Below are 25,243 nucleotides of genomic sequence, written 5' to 3' on the forward strand. Positions count from 1 at the left end.
TGCCTGTCTACCAATGGAAAGCTGAAGAATCCAGTAGCTGTTCAGATCATGTGGCTGGATGTCTCAGCTGGTCTTCAACATATACCAGAATTCCAAAGAAGTGGGCTCTAATGCCAGAAAAAAAAATTTTGCTTGCCACAAATAGGGAAAGCAGAAAAAGAGATAGAGCCATCATCTTCAGTGTCCTTTATATCTAGGCTGCCATCAGAAATGTGCCTTAGAATAAAAAAGGATCTTATCACCTCAAAAGATCCAGCCTAAAGAAGGGTTTTCTAACTTCTAAAGATATAATTAAGATAATCCCTCATGGGGCTGGAGAGATGGCTCAGAGGTTAAGAGCACTGTCTGCTCTTCCAGAGGTTGTGAGTTCAATTCCCATCAACCACCTGGTGGCTCACAACCATCTATAATGAGATCTGGTGCCCTCTTCAGGCAGGCACACATGCAGGGAGAACACTGTATACATAGTAAATAAATAAATCTTCACACACACACACACACACAAAGATAATCCCTCACTTACCCAACTGCTTGGATTGTAGTTATTTGAACTAGTTTAACTACAGTATCTTTCTTTCATGATAAGTTTAGTTCTTTGTCCAGATTATTGATTGCCTGGTGTATACACCAGAAAAATGGCTATTCAGGAAATGTACTGATGGTCTAAAATGGATTACTTCACTACACAATGCTAATGTCAACTACTGGCAAAACAAGAAAGGCCTTCTCTTTCTTTGCTGCCCATCCCTTTCTGTGCTGTGACTACAAACGTTTCAATATTGGTCAGTGAACTCACTAAGTCCTCAATAAAAGCCAGAGAGGTTGGAAAACACTCACTCACTAGACTACTTTTCTGTCTCAGTGACCTGTCAGGCCCACCCTGGAAGAAGTTGCAGGCCGTCTTCCCAACACGGGGCAGCAGGCAGGTTGGGTGTTTAAAACAATGACCAAGGGCTGGAGAGATGGCTCAGCAGTTAAGAGCACTAGCTCTTCCACAGGTCCTGAGTTCAATTCCCAGCAACCACATGGTGGCTCATAACCATTTATAATGTGATATAATGCCCTCTTCTTGTGTGGAGGCATACATGCAGGCAGAGCACTGTATACATAATAAATAATTAAATATTTAAAAAAGAAAAAACCAAAACAACAACAACAACAAAACAATTACCAATTACTGGTAGTTAGCATGAGGCAACCCAGGATATAGAAGACATTGTTCTATATAGAAATAAAAATAATAGCACTTGAGGAAAAAAAAAAAAAAAGAAATTCTTAATGACCTGGAAACATTGGGAAATAAAAACACATAAGAAATTAGAGTTGGGCCGGGCATGGTGGTGCATGCCTTTAATCCCAGCACTTGGCAGAGGCAGAGGCAAGTGGATCTTTGTGAGTTTGAGGCCAGCTTAGTCATCAAGTGAGTCTAGGACAGCCAAGGCTACACAGAGAAACTTTGTCTCGAAAAACCAAAAGAAAAAGAAAAAGAAAACAAAGAAAGAAATTAGACTTGTGATGCATTTAAGAAAATCAAATTTAAAGAACAAAACCAAATATTGACTTTTGAAAAGATAATTGATAAAATGCATAGCCATACTGACTTTGAAAAAGAGAAGGCCAGGGCCTGGACTAAATAGCAAGTTCCAAGGCAGCTGCAGCTGCTACACAGACACCTTGTATCAAATAACAAAAAAAAAAAAAAAAAGAAAGAAGAAAGAAAAAGAAAAAGAAAAAAAGAAAGAAAAGAAAAAGGAAAGAAAAGAAAGAAGAAAAGAAAGAAAGAAAGAAAGAAAGAAAAAAGAAAGAAAGAGAAAAGAAAGAAAGGGACTGGAGAGATGGCTCAGTGGTTAAGAGCCCTGTCTGCTCTTCCAAAGGTCCTCAGTTCAATTCCCAGCAACCAAATGGTGGCTCACAACCATCTATATTGATATCTGGTGCCCTCTACTGACATGCAAGCTAACATGCAGGCAGAACACTATAATAAATAAATAAATAAATGAATAAATAAATAAACAAATCTTTTTTAAAGAAGAAAGAAAAAAGTAAAAGATCAGTCAGCTATGCTGATTTTGAAAAATAACAAGCCATTCCCTGGTAGAGATAATGGCATTGTTAAGACACTGTTTGACTTACCTCTATGTGCAATGTGAGCTGCTGAGCTCTGTGGACTGACACACAGCTCCAGCCAATGGACCGTGTCTCAAATTTTGAGCAGACTTAGTTACATCCACCAGAATTACACATAGGACAGTCCCTAATTATAAATTCAACAGCAGTTGGCTCAAGCTTACCTTCTCAAAGTGTACGCTCACCAATCTGGTCTGTCTTCATTCACATAACATGAATTAATGCATGCTGGGAAACCATAAATTTATTCACCCTGACAAAAATTCAGGCCCTTTTTCATAATGGTGATTCTAGAAGCTGACTGCCAGCCCTATTTTCCTCTGTAGTACACACAATAAACTAGTCCTCCAATTCTGGTCTGAAGGCAGAAGCCATGTTTCCCATGCAAAGCCTGTGCTGAGCTGGAGGTCTGTGGTGTGATGTGTTCATGTCTCAATATAAAATGAATTCAAATATTTGTATTTTTTGAAGAATTTAGTTTTGAAATTATACTGTACTCACACTTCCCTCTTTTTGTTCCCTCCAAATACTTTCATATGGTCCTACCAATTATTCATGAGTTTGTTGTCTCTTCATTCATTTCAAACATTTTTGTATATATTATGCCACTAAAAGCTTAAATGAATAAAATAGCACATTAAAACCAACTGTAGGTAAAACATGGGGGAGAGAAAATATGTCCAAAGCTCAAAAGACAATAAAGTAAAGAGCATAATCTCTATTCCAAAGATGGTGTGGCCGTGCAAGCATCTATAATACACCGTCGATAACAAGTGTGAAACTGAATCTTCCTCACCACTTAGGAACTGTTTATCTATGCAATATTATGTGTGGCCTGCTGTCAGCTAACATAAAACCATCCTAGCACTACCACTGATGCCTGCAGAAGCATTTGACAGCAGTCTTGATTCTGATATATGAATTATCCTTGAACTGAAAATAAAAACAAGCAATAAAGTATGCCAATCCTAAGTCAACATATTAAACCCTGTCAAACATATTAAGAGTTTTCCCCAACTCCCAAAAAGTCTTTTTTAAATATACTTTTTTGCTAGATACACTGAATTATGGCTTAAACTCTCTTATTATTTTGATAGAAATGGTGAACTTTATTCAAGTAGCTAAAGAAATTGCTGAGCAATCCTAAATGCCATCATTTTTTGGACTTCCTTCTTCCTTCGAGTCCTGACATCTGCTTTGTAAGCCTCAAAGGGAACCCATAAATGACAGTGCTGCCAAGAAAGTCCTACTGGATACTGCTGGAGAGCCTCCTACAGGGAAACAGCAGGACCGCTGCTGGATAAACAGAAACAGAAACCCAACCTGGCCTTCTTCAGAAATCTCTGGAGTGGATTTCTTTTTTTACTAGAAAATTCACTCCATTCTTTATGTACCACAACATGTATCTAGTGCCTGATGAGACCAAACAGCCTGCAACAGATCAAATTCCCCATGCTAACTCACACTATCCTGAATGGTACCCTTCCTCTCCCTCGAATCTGTCAACCTAAAACTGACATGGATTTTACAACCAGTTACAGTTCTCTGTCATGCAGAGAGATATCCAACAGTTTCTTTTCCCAAATCCACCGTTTCTTTCTACCCACAAAGTGGTCTAAGTCAGTGATTTTACTGCACTTTTTTACACTTCCCATTGCTGGTAAGAATTCCTTCAGGTACTTACATGGAAATTTGGAACATGGCCAGGGAATTCTGGCCTAGTTATAAGAGGTTCATGCCACAATCTAGATCTTTCTAGAGCTTCCCCCTTCTCCTCTGTCCCTCCACCCTCCCACTCTAAATCAGCTGAAGGCCTGGTGCATGACCTCAATGGTCCAACAGAAGGCCTTCCCCACTTTCCCAAACTTCCTTAAACCACTCCCTTGCTTACAGTGTAAATAGGTTGGAAGTGTGGTTGAGATTTGTTTTGTCTCTCTTGGCCTTGGGCTTATCTCTTCGGAAAATCCAAGCAACTGGCGCCTGTATCTGTCCATCATCCTCCATTTTCCCTGAACCCCAGGTGGTCAGTCTTCACAACTGGGGCTAATGGACTGGTACACCGGGTCTACAATAATAAGCAGAGCAGCTTGAGTTACGTGTCACCTACACATTCACTATACAAACAGTTGCCAGGGAGAATTCCTGATTCTCCAAGTCATAATCCCAAGGTCCCTGCCCTATGGCCAGAGCATAGGCTTCTCAAGGGTCAATGTCCTCCCTATGGCAGGCAGCAGTGCACCACAATGCCATGCACATCCTCAGTCTGAGCATTACCTGATCTCTTTATCATTCTTTCACTTGGCATCCTTGGAGTAGCCCCATCCCTCCTCATCACCCAGTCCCACACTCACTCACTCCCCCCTCACTGCTCCCCATTCCTCATATATAAGGGAAACACCCCTCCTCACGCATCCCAGTTCATCGTGTCGCATCAGGACTGAGCACACCCTCTTCCCCTGTGACCTGGTAAGACAGTCCTGCCAGGGTGAAGTAATCAAAGAGCTAGCAAGAGAGTCCATGCCAGAAGGAGGCCCTACTCCCCTCAATAGAAGACCCACATGAAGCCCAAGATACCACCCATCAGCCTCTCAGATGCACTCTGGAAAATGAAGTTGGGCATGAAGACACCCTGAAGGTACAGACTCCTGTGACTTCAGAAAAGCTGGGTTGACAAACTGGGGTCAAAACAGTCAACAGAGAAGTAGGCATAATGACTACTCCAAATGCTGTTGGAATCATTATTGATGTAATTGTATAGGGTTTTATGCATTTCATTACTCTGTGTATGAAGTGTCAGTTTCCCTACTTTGCTCATTTGCTGTTCCTGCTGAGTGAAGTGAGGTGGGGACGGTGTCCCTTGGGTAGTCTGTGTGTAAATAACTTGCATAGTCGAATGGCACAGGGCCAGCCTAGAGAAGCCACACTAAATCAAATGGAGGCTTGAAAAAGAGGAAAGGCAGCAAACCAGTGGAGGTTCTGAAAAAGAGGAGCAGATGTTCTCAAGCTGGGGCCCAGAAGCCATGTCCCGGTTCTCATCCTCTGTGACTAGCCATTTGCCTGAGGGCCTACTGTAGTCCCACTGACTCTGGAAGGCATAAGCTGGCCTAGTCAAGCGTGTCTGGAGGATGATGTCAGCTCATGTCTGATGTGAATCAGGTAAGGCCTGGAGTGCCCAGTGCTAAGCACCCCCCAGCTCTGATAACCTGCTTCCAGGATCAACGTATCTGACTGTCTGAGACTTGGTAAGTGGCCAAAGGAGTTTTCCTCCCTGTAATTGGCATCAGATACCCATGGAACCTAAAGGAATCGACTGAGGATTAAGTATTGCAACACCCTTCCCCAGCAGGACGGTGCATTCTTCTGGACACCTTTGCTGCTCAGAATGAAATTAATAAGTTCAGTGGCGGCAGCACTGAAAACTCCTGGCTCTCTGCCAAACTAACTGTCAGAAATCCTTGATGCTGGGTCTGCTCTTAAGGAACTCAAAGAAACCAGATGGACCCCTTGATTCTCAGAAACTCTCACCTCCAGAGCGCTGCTTCTGAGGGCTCAGTTCAACCCTAGCCCCTCCGAACCATCTCCTGGACAGGACTCACAGGGAAATGTGGTCATTTTACTCAGTTTTTACATTCTGTTAAATAGCTACTTGTGTGCACTATTTTGTAATACTTTTTTTTTTTTTTTTTTTTTTTTTTTTTTGGTTTTTCGAGACAGGGTTTCTCTGTGTAGCCTTGGTCATCCTGGACTCACTTTGTAGACCAGGCTGGCCTCGAACTCACAGCGATCTGCCTGCCTCTGCCTTCCGAGTCTGGAATTAAAGGCGTGCACCACCACCCCGGCGCTGTTTTTAATACTTTTTAAACAGTATTACAGATTGCTTTCTATACCTACATTCATCTTTCCACATTATACCAGTGAAATTGCTTTGAAATCTACTTTCATCAAGCTCTGCTTAAAACTGTCATAATATTCCTAGTTCTTAATTCCATATTCACTTTCATGGCATATAATTAAAATTTTTATAATTATATACCAGATATAATATACATGATATGTCTATGATTAATATATTACATACATTAAGCCATTTTTCCTTTCCTCATTCATTCTTTCATTTACCCAATTCCCCCTCCCTCCCAAATTCATAATTTTATATTTCTTTTTATTACCTAAGTCCATGATTATATAAGCACAGCCTGATGAGCCCATTTACTGTTGATTTATGTATATGAAGGTCAGATATGGCCACTTGAATTGGGTAACCAACTTTGGGGCTCCTCCCTAGAAGAGTCTAATGCTTCCCTCTTGACCTTTTTCTAGTTGCCTTTCTTTCTTTTTCTCATGGGGGCTCTGTGTGATCCCCTTCCCTTCCATTTTAGGCTCTGTGTTGATATTGTCTGGTTTGGGCATCTATAGTTTCGAAGAATCAAAGATGACTCCTCTTTGCTAGTTCTAGGAGACAAAATCTCTCAGTATGCTTCTTGGTCCTCTGTCTCCTCCAGTGTTTGTAGCCCCCTTTCTTTATGTTGCCTGAGTCTTAGGTACAGAAATTGTATGGTAAATATATGCATTGGTCCTGGTTATTGCACACATAGTTGTTACTCTATTTTGACCAATTGTCACATTTAAATGAGCATCCATAATGAGCGCAGGGGCTACAATTATCTGTTTGTAGAAGCATATAAATCAGGATGCAGTTAAGAATTATGGGGGTAATTATGGGGGCACAGTGGTGCATGCCTGTAATGCCAGCACTTGGGTGAGGAGGCAGAAGCAGGTGGATCACTGTGAGTTCAAGGCCAGCCTGGTCTATGAAACAAGTCCAGGACAGCAAAGGCTACACAAAGATATCCTGTCTGGCAAACCACACACCAAAAAAGAATTATGGTGGTTTGTAGGTGTGAGGTTGTTGTGTAATACACATGCTGATTTCTGTAACCCCCATTTCTGGTTGCAACCCTTGTTCTGAGAATCTTCAGACTCAATGTTATGTAAACACTGCTCCCCAGTTGTCTGCAGGTATCTTACAGCCAATCACTGATCAGGAGAGAGAATAGCCTGGATTTCCTGCTAGCCAGGGGAGGAGGAATTAGAGGAGGAAGTAGGGGATTCAGCCATGGGAAAAGTGCAGTAGACATGCAGAGAGTGGTACCGGAGCAGAAAAGCTACAAAGTGCAAGTATCTCTAGAATGTACTTTGGGAGGAAACCAAATTAGCTTAGTGGGTTAAAAATAGATTAATAACTGCTCAGTTCTTGTGCAGTGAACCTTATTTCTTAAATAATGTAATAAAGTCTCAATTATTTGTGTGATAGGCAGGTTAAGAAAGAAACTGAGAAATAAACACAGTTGAATAATAATAATAAAATAATAATAATAATAATAATAATAATAATAATAATAACCTTAACAGTGGTTTATTAAAGTGAGTGTAGTAGTTTTTTCTCAAAGATCTATGAACTCAATGATCTGGGGTACTTAGCGAGGGTTCTAGTACCAGACACATTTTTTATTTTACTGATTGGGCCTCATGTTCAGTTAGACAGATGTTAGTTACAACCAAGGTATGCGTGCCACTATGGAACTCTTAATACTATCTTGCCGTGCTAGTTACTGCTATAGTTTATAGGTACAGCTGTGGAATCCTACTGGTTGCTTCCCTACATTACAAGCCTGCCTAAAACCATGCAGTGCTATGAATGAAGGCTTGTCTTTATAAAGGAGACTCACAGGACAGATCCAACTTGAATTCTCTTAGTCCTATTTCTGAAGAGCATGTTGGCTTCAGCAATGGGATCTTACCATCAGCCTCTGGGATACAGCCAAGGGTAACAGCAGAAACCTAAATGGTTTTTCAAGTTTCTTGCACTATCCACGTGTGAAACAGAAAAAACAAAAAAACAAAGAAACTAAAACTTTTTCCTTTGTTGTACTGGTGGGGATATTTTTATATTTTTTTTATTCTTTTACATACACATTTATATTTACACATATATAAAATAAACTACATACAGCAAGAAGAACCATAAAACAGTCAGGGATTATATTAATGTTACATTCATAGTGTTTTGGTTATTTGTATTTGGCAACCTTGAAGAAAACATATTTCTTATCTTGGTGAGTCTAAAATTCTGAGTGTAAATCAATATCTATCATAGCTCATCTCTATCAACTTAAAACATCTATGCAGACCTAAAAACATCTTATCCCCTAAACAACTATGTTTCATTGTAAAACTAAACTATCTGTTATTCATCCACATCAGAGGCTTCAGAAGGAATAAAATTAATTGCCTTAGTAAACAAGAAGGGCTGGTTAGCAGCTTCCAAAATGGGGGGGAAAAAAAGGACAGAGGCCGTTTGCTACCTGAATAGTCACCCAAAACTCTCTATAATGGTGCAGTGTTTTCTTCAGCCTTCAGTCCCAGTATATCTGACATACATATTTGTGAGGCAGGAACTATTGGAAACTTGCTCACCCTGTCTTGGCAGACTTTGGCCATCGACTCTGCCTGCATCCAAGCTTGCCCATTGTTAGGTAGAATTCTGTCTGTAGCCAAAACAAGGACATTTTGCCCAGTGTATTGTTTGCCACATTTGAAGCCATCTCCATAAGAAGGTTCATTGATGCTCATCCAGTTTTATTACACAGTAGTCTATTTCCTCTGTGGGAAGCATTGGCAGCCCATGCACCATAACTCTTTTTTTTTTTTTTTTTTTAACTATGTGTAGTAAATGAACAACTGTGGTAGTCGGCTTGTAGTTGATTTTCTTCTTTCTTCATGATTATATTCAATTCATTCCTTAAAGAAAAATAATGCAGGGCTGGAGAGATGGCGCAGAGGTTAAGAGGACCGACTGTTCTTCCTCAGGTCCTTAAGTGAGATGGCATCTCAGAATGCCATCTGATGGTTAAGGATGTTGCATTTTCCCTGATGGTTAAGGATGTTGAACATTTCTCTGAGTGGTTCTTAGCCCTTTGAGATTCTGCTGTTGCGAATTCTCTGTTTAGATCTTTACCCCATTTTTAAAATTGCATTATTTTGTTGGTTGATGTCTAACATCTTGAGTTATTTATAAATTTTGGAAATTATCCCTCTGCCAGATGTTGAGTCAGTAGCAATCTTTTTCCCTTGTGTAGGCTGCTGTTTTGTCTTATTGATGGTGTCTTTTGCCTTGCAGAAGCTTCCAGTTTAATGACTTCCCATTTCTTTCTTTTTTTATAAAAAATATACAATTTATTTATTTATTTGCATTTGTGTCTTGCCTGCATGTATGTCTGGAGAGTGTCAGATCCAGTTCCAGACAGTCGTTAGCTGCCATGTAGGTTCTGGGTCTTGAACTCAGGACCTCTAGAAGAGCAGCCAGTGCTCTAACCACTGAGATATCTCTCCAGCCCAATGTCCCATTTCTTATTTGTTGATCTGAGTACCTTCTCTGTTGGTGTTCTGTTCAGGAAGCTGTCTCCTGTGCCAATGTGAGGAACTTAATCTTAGTTACAACTTAACTTGCAAGGTTTCAAGTTAGATTTGGTCTCATCATAGGACATAGCTTTTTTGTTTTTGTTTTCTTCTGTTTTCATTTTTGTTTTGGGGGTTTTGTTTTTGTTTTTGTCCATTGGGTTTCCTTAAGACACAGGACAATCAGGAACTTCATTTTAACTCTCTTAGCTGCACAAACAGAACTCTTAACCTGCAAGGCATATCCTCGGGTTTTGGTCTCCCATTAATTTGCCAGATATTTGTCCCTGCCTTTCTTTTCACACATCCACTCAGACTCTTGTATTATTTTTATTTCTTCTTCTGAGGGGTTCCCTGAGATATAGGAGGAGGGATTTGATGAAGACATCCCGTTACAGCTGAGTATTTTTCAGCTTTTAAAATCAACCTTCCAGAAATAAAAAAGCGATTTGAGTAACATACAGTATTTTTGAGGGCCAAAGGTCACTCATGATGATGTCAGATATTTTAAAAATTAGCATACCAAGGATCAGGTTCTTTTAAAATACAACTTCTTTTGAGGTCCTCCACTAATATTCTCACCCATTGGCACCTTCCATCCCCAGTATACTTTTTTGGGGTTTTCTGTTATAGGTATCCTATTACACATACTATTAAACCCTGCCCCCCCCCACCTGCAGAGAGAACTATTTACCCTCTTTACCATAGATTCATGATCGATGCCCATGCCACATCACTGATACAAATACATATAGAAACAGCTATGATCTAGGTGCTGAGGACACGGCTCAGTCAGTACAGTACACTCTGTACAAGCTTGAGGGCCCAGTTCTATTCCTGATCCATGTCTCATTCCCCTAAGAAATTCCTTTTCCCAAAGTCTGGCATTTAGGCAAAAGCAAGCATTCCCTCAGGGGCTTGATGATAGTTCCTGATGCTAAAAGGTTTCATTCTTCTTATCTCTGGCAGAAGCGACCTGTGGCTGTTCCATTAACATATGGCTGTGGTGTCTATTAGCATGACAAGGTTGGTGCTAGCCTCAGGCTCTCTCAGTACCTACACTTCAGCTCACAGGCTTCCTTCCTCCAGGTGAAGCATGATGATCAAGACTGGGGAAAGCTACTACAATGAATCCCTGTTACAAGAAAAAAACCAAAGCAAAATAAAAATATAACTGACTATATTTCAATCTTACTCTGTAATCACAATATAATTCCTGTTGTTTTCAATATCCGTAAGATCATTTAATAAATATAGTTCTGTCTGTGTTATTAATTATAAAGCATGTCTTTTTTTTTAAGACAGAAAGCTATTTCTGTCTTCACTAGAACAAAAATACTGATTACTCAATCAAATCACTGAAATGTAAATATTACTGTATGAAATCCTGTATCAAATTTTCAACTCCCTTTGTTTAAAATGTAATAGAGTTAGAAGCTTTATTCTAAGAAGGTATTGTTGCAAGGAAGAAGGGAGATGTGCACAATTAGTATAATGGAAGTTATTTTATTATGCTGAGGGTCATCACACAAGGTTCAGACTCTAAATGCCTAATTATGGTCCTAAGCCAATCTCTGTGATGCTGCTCACCTGTGTGACCTTTCATAGCTGAATGGCAGGTCCAGTCTCTAACAGAAGTCTCTATTTTGAGGGGCAGGATCCTAGGGGAGACTCCAACCACAAACCAGATCAGGATGGTGTCTCTCCAGATTTGCAGAGCAGAGCCTTGCTCTTGATCTCTGCTTATATACTGTCCAGTGGGTGTCATGGGGTTGTATGACTGTGTCTGGTTATCTTAAGTTAGTGACGTCACTGAGCTTTGATTATCAGATGCAGCCTTGCATTGAGTAGGGATATTGACTGAGGTATTTTTAAGTCTCTAAAGGGCATTTTTACTGTACTCAGTACATTTCATCCCCTAATCGTGCATCTATACAGTATTGATGAGGACCACATATTTAAGAGCCCAGGGAGACCCCAAGCTGTGGTCGGTTGCCCTCCCCCTCCCCCTTCCTCGCCCCGCAAATTTTACAGGATGCCCTTTGCCCAGATACTTACAAGTTACAGAAAAGACCATCTTGTCTGCTCAGCCCCATTAAAATTTGACGTAAGAACAACTGTGCCATTGAAATAGCCCAGCTGCTTCCGCATTATTGTAGCTACTCTCCTTCTATTCAAAGGATGCTGACAAGCTGACTCTGGGACAATCTCTGACTATAACCACTCCTCACTGAGTGGAAGGGATACTCAAAAATTCCTCCCTCCCCTCTCCCCAACCAGTGGGTGACTAATACTATACTGACTCATTACCAAGCTCTACTCTTTAGCTCCCCTCACATCAGGTATCTCCTGAGTGTCACCCTGCTGCCTGACTTGAACCTAGATCTTCTACATAACTGGGCAGAGGTTCTTCAACAAGTACATGGAACTCAGCTGGACTTCTGCGCATGGCCTGGCCACATCCAGATGTGTATTTTACTGATGGTGGCAGCTTCATGTGAGAAGGGACCGGGTATGCAGAGGAGGTAGTAATAGCGTTTACAGAAACTGTCTGGGAATTGGCCTTACTACCTCTTCTGCCCAAAAGGCTGAACTAAAAGCACTAATGAAAGCACTCTAGTTGGGGCAGAACAAAATTGCTAATATCTACATTTGCAACAGCTAATGTGCATGGATGGGGCCATTGATCAAGAAAGCAGCAAAAAGAAAGGCTATTAAAAATAAACAAGAGATCCTAGACTTACTGTCAGCCCTCTGGCTGCCAAATAGACAGGCTATCATCCATTGCCTGGAGCACCAGAGAGGGGACTCTATGAAGCCCAGGGAAATAAAAAAAATCAGACCACGCAGCCCAGGAGACTACGGTGGCTGTTACCAACTTACTGATAACCATGCCAGCCTCAATGTTGTCTGAGATGCCAAATACTCTGCTCACGAAGATAAAGACTTTGCCTCTTCACCAAACACACAGGTTCAAGATAGATACTGCATCTGTATACTACAGATAAAATTGAGTTATCTTCTCAACTGAACTGGCCGTCCCTGATCCACCAAATCCACAAAGGAACACATCTTTGCCAAAGAAAGTTAAAAGTGCTTCTGGAACATTCAAAATTTAAGATCTCCAACGTAAACCAGTTAGTAGAGAACTGTGTGACTCAGGCTCTCCCTTGCCAGGTTACCAACCCACAGGGAAACGAGCTCCCTCAAAACAAAACGGAAAGAGAAACTCTGCACAGTGTCTTCTGGGAAGTAGACGTCACTGTGGTAAAACCTACTAAATATGGATATAAATAGCTTTTAGTCTTTACAGATAACTTTTAAGGATTCATAGAGGCTTATCTCACACACACACACACACAGAAAGAAAGAAAGAAATAGCCTCCACAGTGACCAAGAAGATAGACTCTCTTCTATAGTAAGATCAGACCTGCTTTCATCTCTAAGGTAATACAAGACTTAGTTAAGGTACTGGGGACTAATTGGAAATTATATTGTGCATACCCCCAGAGCTTTTTCAGGCCTTAACAGTACAAATATCTATCTAACTAATTATTGTTGGCTCTGCCTGGAAGCCAAACTTCCATACTATCTTGGAATGGGAACAACAGACCCTGCCCTGTTCAACTCCCTACCATCTGTACCACTGGGCATTGCCACCACATGTCCTCAGGAAATGCCACATGCTTCAGGTCTCATAATTACCCTTTGAGACATACACTATACTCCATGGTTTGCAATGATCCAAATGTATTCGTAGCATAGGAAACATTTGATCCCATGGGCTAAACAGCTCTCACTACCTAGCATCCCCTAAAGACTTTTGGTTTGCTTGTACTATTAAACTGTGCCCCTGCATCTCCCAGAGATAACTAATGGGGACATGGAGAAGCATGAAATGACAGATTATACATATCCACAGCACATCAAGCTATGTTGTGAGATAATACAGTTTGATTGCTAGATATCCTACTGTATTACATTTCTTCCAGATAAATTAAAATGTTGCTTTGTATAAGCACATGAGGTATTTAATGTAAGCATTTTAATAATAACATTGTTAAGATGTGCTGCCATATCAGGACCTATTAGGGGGCTCTCTCTCTAGCCTTTTTATTTAAAACTTATTTTTATATGTTAATTAAAATATATTACACCATTTCCCCTTTCCCTGTCCTTTCACCATCCCCTCCTAAATTCTTCCCTTTTAATGTCTTTGTTTTAAGAATGTGCAAGTATGTGCAAATACATGAACAAACCCTACTGAGTCCATTTCTATTGGTTATGTGTATATGGTTTCAGAGCTCAACTACATTAGATATGCAGTTTAGAGAGCTCATCCTTGCCTGAGGTTAATTCATACACTTGCAGGAAAGCTCCACTGTTTAATGACTAACAGGAGTCTGACCCTGAAGGACCTAAGCTGCCTTGAAGAGTAAACATGCTGCGGGCATGGCCCTGACTTTCTGGAGCTCCAGGGAAGACTATGGGCATTGTCCTGAACCAAGCACAGTCTTCCTTTGTTCTGTGGGCCTCACACTACACCCTCCTTTCCATGGATGACATTGAAATCTTGAAATTCCTGACTCCTCTTTCCAAGCACCATGATTATAGGCTTCTGTCACCATGCCTGGTTCAGGTGATTTCAACCTCATTTAGTGATACATTTGAATGATGGATGAGTAGGTGAACAGGTATACTTAACAATACTGAAAAACCACTTATCTCCTTGAGCCTGGGTTTCCCCATCTGTAGAATAAGGACAGAGTTCTCCCCTAGGTGTTTGATGAGTTATAACAGACTCAATGACAAAAAAAAACAATATTGCTCATAGTTGGAAGACAGTGAAATTTAAGCCAGCAGGGTTGCATTTGATGGGAGCCTTCTTCTGTTACTGGAGTTGGGAGCAGAGCCCATGTCCTGGCTGCCCTAACCAGCAAGGCTCAACCACTCATCCTCTTTAAGAAAATTAAAAGAACTGAATTAACTAGCTGTGGCATGTCTGCCGATAATGCAGGCATCCTAGAGGCATGGTGGGCAGACCTAGTTTAGATAGATACAAGTTTTGGGTTAGCCTGAGTTCCATAGTGAGACTGTTCTTTAAAATTAAAAAGGGAAAGAAAAATACAATGGGAAAAAGCAAATTATTAATAAAAATTGAAAACATGTTAACATATTTATTCAGTATGACTAATTTTGACCAGTGAAGGTAGATGGTAGGTGATTTTTCTTTCCCGTGAAATGAGCTAATTCAAGACACATTAAAGTATTTAAATGTGGGCTTATTGGGAGCACCTCTCTGCAGGTTCACTGATCCCAAGGAATGGGGCCAGAAAGGCTTCCAGATAGGGGGGACCTAAAAGTGGAGAAAGAGAAAGTGGGCACAGAGAGAGGAGAGGAGGAAAGCAGAGAGAAAAACAGAGAGAAGGGGGAAGGGAAAACACAGAAAGAGAGAAAAGCAAAAAGTAGGAACCAAAAGGTCTGTTATATAGTGGAGAGCCCTGCAGGAGGGGAAGCCCCTGTCGCTGTGCTGGAAAGTTCAGGGGAGAGGGCAGGATATGACAGCCTTATCCTGTAGCAGGTAGGGACCAAGGGATGCTGGGAGAACCTGGAAGCCAGGTTCGCTTAGGTCAAAAAGGCACCTCAGCAGCTTGCCCTGGGTCTGAAGGAAAACATGAGGTAACCAATCCATCCTTGAGGTCCTAATATCCTTTTACATATAAGAAAAAAGATATGCACCACTAAGTAATCTAATCAATCCAAATAATTAATTTTTCTGATTGGATCGGAAATTACCAGAGCTGCTGGCACCAGACTTGTTCTCCAATAGATCCTTGCTGAAGGATTGATTTTTTTTTTTTTTTTTTTTTTTTGGTTTTTCGAGACAGGGTTTCTCTGTGTAGCCTTGGCTGTCCTGGACTTGATGTGTAGACCAGGCTAGCCTCAAACTCACAGCGATCCACCTGCTTAACCTCCTGACTGTTGGGAATAAAGGCGTGCGCCACCACACCCAGCTACACCGAAGGATTTAAAGTGGACTCATTCCAAAAACATTTCTTTTTCCTCATCCATAAATCCCTCTCCCGTTCTCAGCTCCATTCTCTTTCACAAGGTAGTCAGATAATGAGTTCATGCTTATTCAACAGAAGAGTTCTCATGTGGAAGACTCAGTCTTTTCCCAGAATGAGAGTCCAAGAGAAATTCGAATTTCATGGAGTTCATTGTTTCACTAGATGTTTGCCTAACGAGAGGCATAAATGTCTCTTTAGAAGATCTTTATCCCTATCATGCAGGCAGGTTACAGAGCTGACAGAGTGGGAACTGAGGGGGTTTTAAGATCCAATTGCAGACCACCAAGTGGGGACCTACAGGGCACTGAAACTGACAGCTATATGGAGTTGCTAAGAAAAGGAAAGAAGGGAAGACTGGGAAGGTGCAGACTCAGCACAGATGAGCAGATACAGAGCAAACAGTAGGAGCCAGGTTGTCTTCAAGTCCACCCCCAGCACGGCTCTCTGACCTTTTACTCCTCTTCCTTTAGCACCCAAAGCTCCATCCCTAAGAGTTCATCCATACTCCACAGCGCATTGTCAATGCCTGACTTCCCTTAGAGGGAAGTTTCAGTCTCAGGTTGCCTTGACAACAACCTCCATGTCATCTGGAGTCTCCATCACTCAGGGCTCCTAACAACATTTTGCAGACAAAGGGAAGCAGAGTACGATCCCTTTCAGAAAAGTCAGTCTTCATCTCAGCAAGATTCTTTTCTCTCCTTACAGCAGGCATAAACTCCAACAGGGATATACCTTACATGTGTCCTTGTGGGCTCCCACTGCTGCCTATTTACTGCATGTGAGATAAACTCAGTGTTGTGGTGTTGGTCAAGAGGTCAGCCACTTCTTAACCACTTGTATTGTCAGTTTCTCTACTGATCATTTTTGGACACTTTCCTAACTTTGTAGCGATTTTGGATGAGAAACTACTTTAAACACCAGATCTAAGTTAGTTTCTGGGGCTATCAATCTTATATTTCTTCCAGGTCAATAGGGCTGAGTTAAAGATGAACTTAGGATCAACTATTCACACCCTAGAGCGATTAATGACATGCTCATGGGGCTGAAAAGATGGTTCAGTGTAACAGGCTGGCTGCTCATCCACAGGACATAGCTTTGAGTCCCAGCAATCAAGAGACAGCTCACAACTGTCTATAACTCTAATCATCACATGAATCAGACACTGTCTTCTGGCTGCCTCTGACACCTGGCACACACTTGGTATACATAATGGCAAAACGTATGCACCTCAATTAAATCAATTTTAATTAAAAAAACTAACATATACATGAAGAAAACATTTTTTTACACTATGGAGTCACATGTGTGTCCTTTCACCATTTGTGTATGTGGTACCCTAGCAGGCAATAAGAGTGCCACTGATGCTCTGCTCCTGGAAATAGAGGTTCTGAGCCATCCGATGTAGGTACTAAGAACCAAATTTGGGTAAGTAGGAGGAACAGAACTACTAACTCTCCAGCTCACAATTATGTTGTTATAATGCAGAGGATGAACATGTTCCATGACAACTTACGTCTCCTATCACCTAAAGGTGATGAAATCCTTGCTACATCCTTGTTGAAGGATTCAATGGATTTCTGTCCCTCTGTGAATGGACTTGCCACATTGCTTCCTATTTTCCTTGTTAACACAGCTCTTTTAATGTGAGTAAAGAAAACAAAATAACTTCTTGAAACAAGTTACAGTCTAGTAAGATTATATCAGGAACATTTTCATAAGTTAAGATATACTGTTTCATTTTGGACTTTTTTTTTTTTTTGAAACAGGGTATCTCTACAGAGCCATGGGTATACTGGGATTTACTATATTAACCAAAATGGCCTCAAACTCAGACAGATTAGCCTGCCAGTTCTTCCCAGGTGCTGGGATTACAGGCATGTACCTCTAAGCCCAGCTGAAATATATTTTTAAAATGACCTATCTTTGAATCAGAGAATGAAAGGATAAAATAAGATTTTAAAACAAACCATCATTGCTTTAATGAACAGTAATACTTCTTGAAATTTAATAATTTAACCTGGCAAATCATTTAATACGTTCTCCCTAATCAGGTTATTTTCTTTGATTTGCTCATTCCAACCATTTAAAAATGTTTGACCTGTGCTTGTGTGTACACACCTGTGCCATGGTGTACAAGTGGCAGTGAGAGGACAACTTCCTTTTCTCTATTATCTACTTCCCTTATGTGAGTTCTAGAGATGAAACCCAGGGAGTAGTCACCGTCACCCCTTTGGGTTTAAAAACTATTGTATGTGCTGGTGTGTGAGTGTACATATGCCATAGCCCAAGTGTAGAAATAAGAGAAGAATATTTCAGAGTACTATGAGTCTCTCAGAGCTTTAACTCAGGTCATCAGGCTTAGCAGCAACCACCTTTACCCACTGAGACAATTCTCTGGCATTCATTTATGGGTCTGAGAAATGTTATAAACAAGTGTTTATTCCTAAGAATACACCAACACATTCCAAATATATATATAACAATATATTACTTTCATTTGAAAACAGATTTTCATTCCTCCTAAGATGACAATATGGTTACAATCTGAAAATCAAACAATATTTTACTGATTTAATGTCTCAACTAATCTTATTTGAGCATCAGCGAAACAGATCAGTATGGTGTGCAACGTTGGCAACCTGACTTTGACCACCATATAAAGATGCCCAAGTAGAACACACAAAGTTGTCTCCCAGTTTCCACAGATCTGCCATATCTTAATACCCCAAAATCACCACACACGCACACACAAACACACACCACAGAAATGATTTTTTAATAAATCTGATTGCTGTTACATTATCCTGCATCTCTATGTAATTCCCATAGAAGGTAGTCAGTCGGGATGAAGTTGCAAATGCATAACTAATGAGAACATAATGAATCATGGAACATCAAATAATAGATACATATCCACGGCACATCAAGTATGTTCTGAGATGTACAGTTGGTTGGTAATTATACTACTATATTACTTCTCTACCAGACAGATGAAAACGCAAAGAATGCATTCGCCATATTAAATACATTCACAGGGTTTCTCTCTGGTATAAATTACTTCACAATAATGAAGAATATAAAAATGTCCAAAGGCTTCATCATATTAAATACATTCACAGGGTGTCTGCTCCAGTATGGCTTCTTTCATGCCTTTGAAGATCACCGGGACATGCAAAGGCTTTATCACACTAATTACATTCTTTCTTTCCAGTATGCATTCTTTTATGTATTTGGAGATGAATGTGTTGTGAAAATGCTTTCTGACCTTGATTACATTTATAAGGTTTCTCTCCAGTGTGTGTTATTTATTCAGAGACTACTGTGTTGTCAAAGGCATGAACACTTTGGTAATGATTGTAGGGTGTATGCATTCTTTCATGCCTTTGAAGATCATGGCGATATACAAAGGCTTTATCATACAGATTGCATTTTTAGGGTTTCTCTCCAGTATGTGTTCTTATATGTATTTGGAGAGAAGTGTGTTTTGAAAAGGTTTTATCACATTGAATACATCTGCAGGGTTTCTCTCCAGTATGTGTTCTTTCATGTATTTGGAGATGACTGTGTTGTGAGAAGGCTTTACCACATTGATTACATTTATAGGGTTTCTCTCCAGTGTGTGTTCTTTTATGTATTTGGAGGAGACTGTGTTATGAGAAGGCTTTATCACATTGATTATATTTGTAGGGTTTCTCTCCAGTATGAACTCTTTCATGGCTTTGAATATCACTGTGATGTGCAAAGACTTTCCCACACTGATTACATTCATAGGGTTTCTCTTCAGTATAAGTTCTTCATGCCTGCAAAGATAATTGGTACAGGTATAAGCTTTACCACTATTCATCACACGGATAAATTTTTATCTATATGAATGAATTTTATAATTTGGTCTAAATGTAAAGAAGACTTAGAAAGGTTTATCACTTTGTTTACATTGATAGTTTTACTTCCATTATGATTTTGTTTTGTTTTGTACCTTTGAAGATGCCAGTGGTGGTAATTACCATAATCACATGGCTCACTTACACCATCCTTTTTTTTTTTTTTTTTTTTTCAAAACAGTTTTTTCTTATAGTTCTGGCAGTCCTGGACCTGCTTCGTAGACATGGCTGGCCTTGATCTTATAGAGCTCCCCTGCCTCTGCCTCCCATGTGCTGGGATTAAAGGCGTGCACCACCACACCTGCCATATAGCATCCTTATTCAATACATGGTTTTCACATAGTGCAAGATTAATGGGAAAACTCAGCTTTACCATACCGTTTGAATTCATAAAATTTTCCTGTACTAGGAGTCATACTATGTTTCTGAGTGAACCAGAACAAACAGAAGAACTTACACATGCCTCGTATTTATAGAGATTTTCTGCACTGTAATTGTGAATGTTTTCCCAATGAAATGGGAAAACTAATTAATTATATTAGTTTAAGTTATTAGTAGTCCCCCACTTTGAGTAGATGTTCTGACTGTGATACCCTCTTTACAATTAATCTGTTAATAATAATCAATGAATGAGTGAAGTATACATTTACACTATCACGCAATCTGTTCTACCCACATATAAGATATTTTAGAATGCAGTGACCTACGATGCTGTGCATGTGAACTTCACTAGGGAAGAGTGGGCTTTGCTGGATCCTTCCAAGAGAAGACTCTACAAGATGTGATGCTGGAGACCTACAGGAAACCTCACTGCCATAGGTAAGAGTGAATGTCCTTTCACTTTTAAAGTAACAATTTAATTATCTTAATCAATTACTAATTAGGTTCATAGTAATTTTGTAATCATATGCCGAAAGTCGCTCACCACAGGGACTACTACATATTTTTCACTGTTCGGGGAGAGAAAGGTGTTTCACTTCTTCAATATCCTAGGCCCCCCTATGCCTTACATCCATTTTGACAATGATATTACGTATTAAAAGAAGAATAACAAAGGAAAGATTTCACATTCACGCCATTTGAGTTTTTTGTTTTTAATAGACATGTGGTGTAGAGATTAAGGTTTCTCCACAACAATATTCTTGACCCTCATAAACTGCCCCCGACACTAAACTCAGCCATCTTACCACGAGTATAAGAGTAACAGAGCTTTGCTGTGGGAGATCCTTACTAGAGGTTTTGGACATATACTATTCAATGTGGATACATTCTACACTATCTGACTGGCATGAGATTAAACAGATTGGCAGTTCTACAGAGCAGCTGGAATGTGACTATGAATCAAATGGTAATGTCCGTTAAGGCATTTGTTTTCTTGTATTCTTTCTTAAAGGACTGCCTTGAAAACACAAATCAGATACCTGACATTGAGGTACATGGATTTGTGATAATTTAATGATCAGTAATACACTTAATGTAATGCTTTTTCTTTTTACACTGCTTCTTTACTTTAAAACTTCCGTGATACATTACATTTTTTTCAGAGGCATATTTGAATCAACTTGCCCATGAAAATTACCTTCCATTTCTTCTAGAACTTTGACAATGTTCTTCAATATTATGGTCTTCCCAATTGTAGCCTAAAATATGTACCAGAAAAATATATTATTGGAAATTAGGCAAAATTTAATTTATTACCTTCAGTGAACCTTACAACAATGCCTAATTTATTCACCTCATTCTTCTTCCTTCTCAATTGAAATTCTAGAAAAGCATCAACAACAACAACAACAACAATTGTTGTTCCCTTGTTTTAAAAAGTCAACAAAAATTCACAGTCTTACCTATGGCAGTGAGGTTCCTGTAGGTCTCCAGCATCACATCTCTGTAGAGACTCTTCTGGGAAGGATCCAGCAAAGCCCACTCTTCCACAGTGAAGCTCACATGCACATCATCATAGGTCACTGCGTCCTAAAATAACCCATCCCGGTGACCAACAGAAAGCACGACAGTGAGAACACTGCAACTGTATACTCCACTGACAATATGTTCATATCATTCTGGTGCTTCCCTGACTTATTTCCTCACACAGAAGTTCTGACGTAACCACCAAGTCATTTTAGAAGGAAACTGAATGATGAGGTTCAGCTCTGTCATTCCTGCACCCTTTGAGTAGGAGATAGCCTTGCAAGAGAAATGCTGACTAACAGACATAAAGAGAGAGAGACAAGTAAATAAATGAACAGTACTGAGTGCAGTGTTCATTTTATAAAGGATTTATTTTATAAAGGATTAGTAACTACAAAAGAATATGGGCAAATTGGATGTAATAGCTCCTGACCTTAATCCTAGCACTCAGGAGGCAGAGGCAGCTGTATCTCATTGAGTTGGATGCCAGCCTGGTCTATGCAAGGAGTTCTGCAGCAGCCAGAGAAACGTATTAAGACCCTGTCTCTCCTGCAACAATAAGTCAAACAAACAAGAAAGCCCAAAAGAACTCAGGGGTTTTTACTGAAGTTCCTGCAAAGAATTACACATTCACTCCAGTTCTGTATTCATCTTCCACAAACCTGAACTGCTCTAGTTTAAACTGTAATATTAATAAGATCTTACTAGAAGGGAATGCATGCTTAAACAGTTACAAATGAACAGAAGAAAATATTAGCAATGTTAATGCTGGTCATAAATAAACAGCATAAGGCACAAGAGACGGCTCAGCAGTGGACAGCTCTTCCTGGTCTTGCAAGTAATTGAGCAAAAGTGCCAGTGTTTACATGGAGGCTCACAACTATCCATTACTCCACGTTCAGACACTCTGAGGTCATCTGCTGACTGTTGTGAAGATAAGGCAAACATGAGGTGCCTATTCATGCACACAGGCAAAATATTCATATTCATCTTAAAAAATCATAGTGGCCAACACATAATCACAGCACTCTAGAGTCAGAGTCAGGTGGACCTCTAAGTTCAAGGCCTCCCTGGACTACATGCATACTTTCAGGGCATGTCAGGGCTACACACATAAACATTTTCTTCAAAAACAAAACAAAAAAGAACAAAATTAAAAGTACAAAAACATCAGGCTAGCAAAACAGCTTAGCACTGAATAGCACTTGCTTCTCCTCTCTGTTATGTGATGTAGGGACAGAGTCTATAAGGGAGAAGGCATGACAGCATGAGAAGGAATCTGAACCATCAGTTCCAACCACAACACAAAGAACAGAAAATGGGTTGAGTCCATAGACACTCAACTCCAATCCCCAATAAACAATCTAAAAAAGGTTGCTCTTACAAAAGCTTCTGCAAGCTCTACAAAGAAATACTGGAAGAAGAGACAAGCACTCAAAGACGTCCTCCTAAGTGGGAGCCTTTGATTCGATCAACACCATGCTGGCCCTCGTCACTAGAGCTCATGGTCATCCCATGATGAAAATGCATTCAGCCAAACTTCAATGGTCCTAATAACTTAAAACAGCTTGTACACTCCTCAAACGTCTCAAATCTTGTCCAACACTCAAGACAATCTCTTGGCTGCTACATCTTCTAAAATCAGAAAAGAAGTTATATCTTTCCAACATACAATGGCACAGAAAAAACCTTCCTATTCGAATAAAGAGGAATGTGAACATAGTAAGGGTAATTGGACCAAAGCAAGAAACCCAGCAGGGCAAACAGCAAATCCTGTAGCTCTGTCTCAGACGATGGGGCTTTTCAGTTTCAAAAGGCTTAGATGGCCCTATCCCTGCAACTTCTCATACAGTTCTGGTTTGTTTACTTCCACTCCATATATGCCACTCTCCATGGCAGCTGCCTCATAGCTTAGGTATCTCAACATCTTGCGCTCTCAAAATGCAATTCAGACTTCAGCCTCACAGCTTCATGCAATGCATTCTCCAGTATCCTCACTGAGGCTCTGACTCTAGCAAGCACACAGTGCTGAACTAAAATAAAACCACAGGGGAAAAACCCAGGATCTTAAATTTTACATCTTTCTTGTTTCCAGAACCAGGGCATCATAAATGATCCTGCCAACTCTGGCTTCTAAGTTGACATGGACCCTGCCACACTTGGACCACAGTTGCAGCCGGTTTTGGGTAAAATTCCTTCCTGGGACTAAGAGTCAGTTTGCCTAATCTTGAAGGCTTAGCAGGTGGCAGTGTTTCCTTTGGGCACCTTCTTAGGTTTTTAAATCCAGAGCAAAGCCCCTCACTTTAATGGTGATAATCTCCTTGAAAATTCCTGCCTGTTTCACATTTAACTACCATAGGAAACTACCCAGTGCTGTTTTTCTCTACAACCAAGACTTTGCCTTTATTTCTGTCCCACTTGTTGCTTTTTTCCACCTTAGTCCTGAATGAGTCATTAGTAACAACCACCCAACAGATTCAATATTCCTTCTAAGAAAACAGCATATTATTTTTTAATTCTGACTTACTCAATTTCTCATTGCATGGGCACAATAAGAAAGATCTTGGGCCAAAATATCACACAAATGACCTCTAGCTAAATTTTTCACGGAGTGTGTTTTCCACTGAAATCCCATGACCTCGACTTCCGCTGTCTGCACCACTCTCACCACTCTGATCATCTAGGTCCTACAAGAACAGCTGATTAAGGGGGCTGGAGAGATGGCTCAGTGGTTAAGAGCACTGTCTGCTCTTCCAAAGGACCCAGGTTCAATTCCTCTCACCCACATGGCAGCTCACAACTGTCTGTAATTCCAGTTCCAAGGGATCTGATACCCCCACACCAATGCACATAAAATACATTTAAATAAATTATATAAAAAAGGATAGCCGATTAAACTCCATGTACAGATTTCTATGCTTTTTGCCATCTAAAGTGCTGTTATTTTCTATATTCCTCCAAAAGAGAACACTATGAGGTTCTGTCCAGCAGCAAAATACATTTTTCGGTACAACGTTTTACTCTAATTTGTTACTCAGCTGCTGTGAATGGTCCTCTAAGCAAAGGCATCCCGGGAACGAACAGGTTTTCTTGGTTTATCCTGTCAGATCACTGTCCATCATATTGAGAGCTTAGGACAGAAACAAAGGCTTCAAGAAAATTAAGGCAAAAACCTTGGGCAAACATTGTTTTCTGTCTTGCTCTCTTGCTAGGCCAGGCCAGGCCGACTTGCTTAGGGATATTGTCACCCTCAGTGGAAGAGCCTTCACATTCATTGATGAATCTACACAATCTCTCCCAGATATAACAACCAGCCATTCTGATGAGGGCATGCCCTCAATTGAGGCTTTCTCAAATAACAGACTCTGAAATGTTGACAAATGCAGCTAATTAGGACAAAAAAGACAGTAACACATGAGAAAGATTTAAAACTCCAAAACACATGTGTTAACCATATCAATCATTTAAGTAGCAAAAACCCAAACATGGATTATTACAACAACTGGTAAACGCACATTTACAAAGAAATGAGAAGTAAGCCTTTAGAATCAAGAAGAGAAAAACTAAAATTATTTCTCCTCAGAAAATCACCAAACCAACAACAACTCAAGGAACTCATAACACAATATAGTAAATTTTCAGAAGTCAAAAATAAGTGAAGGTCTATCATTTTCCAGTGAAACAACAATACAATTAAGATTGTAATTTAAAAAATCATACAGCAAATAAAAGGCAGAAAGACTGGCATATAGGTCTTTCAACATGAATTACAATATTATAATCAAAACCAAAAGTCAA

General features: G+C 40.1%; 1 pseudogene; it reads right to left on the bottom strand.

Annotated features, from left to right (window-relative positions):
* Nucleotides 1–21,508, bottom strand: part of LOC127193706 (zinc finger protein 431-like) — an 82,726-nt pseudogene extending 61,218 nt beyond the window's left edge.
* Nucleotides 21,509–25,243: the final 3,735 nt, after the last annotated feature.

This window comes from Acomys russatus, chromosome 9, assembly GCF_903995435.1.
Source record: "Acomys russatus chromosome 9, mAcoRus1.1, whole genome shotgun sequence".
NCBI classification, from domain to species: Eukaryota; Metazoa; Chordata; class Mammalia; order Rodentia; family Muridae; genus Acomys; species Acomys russatus.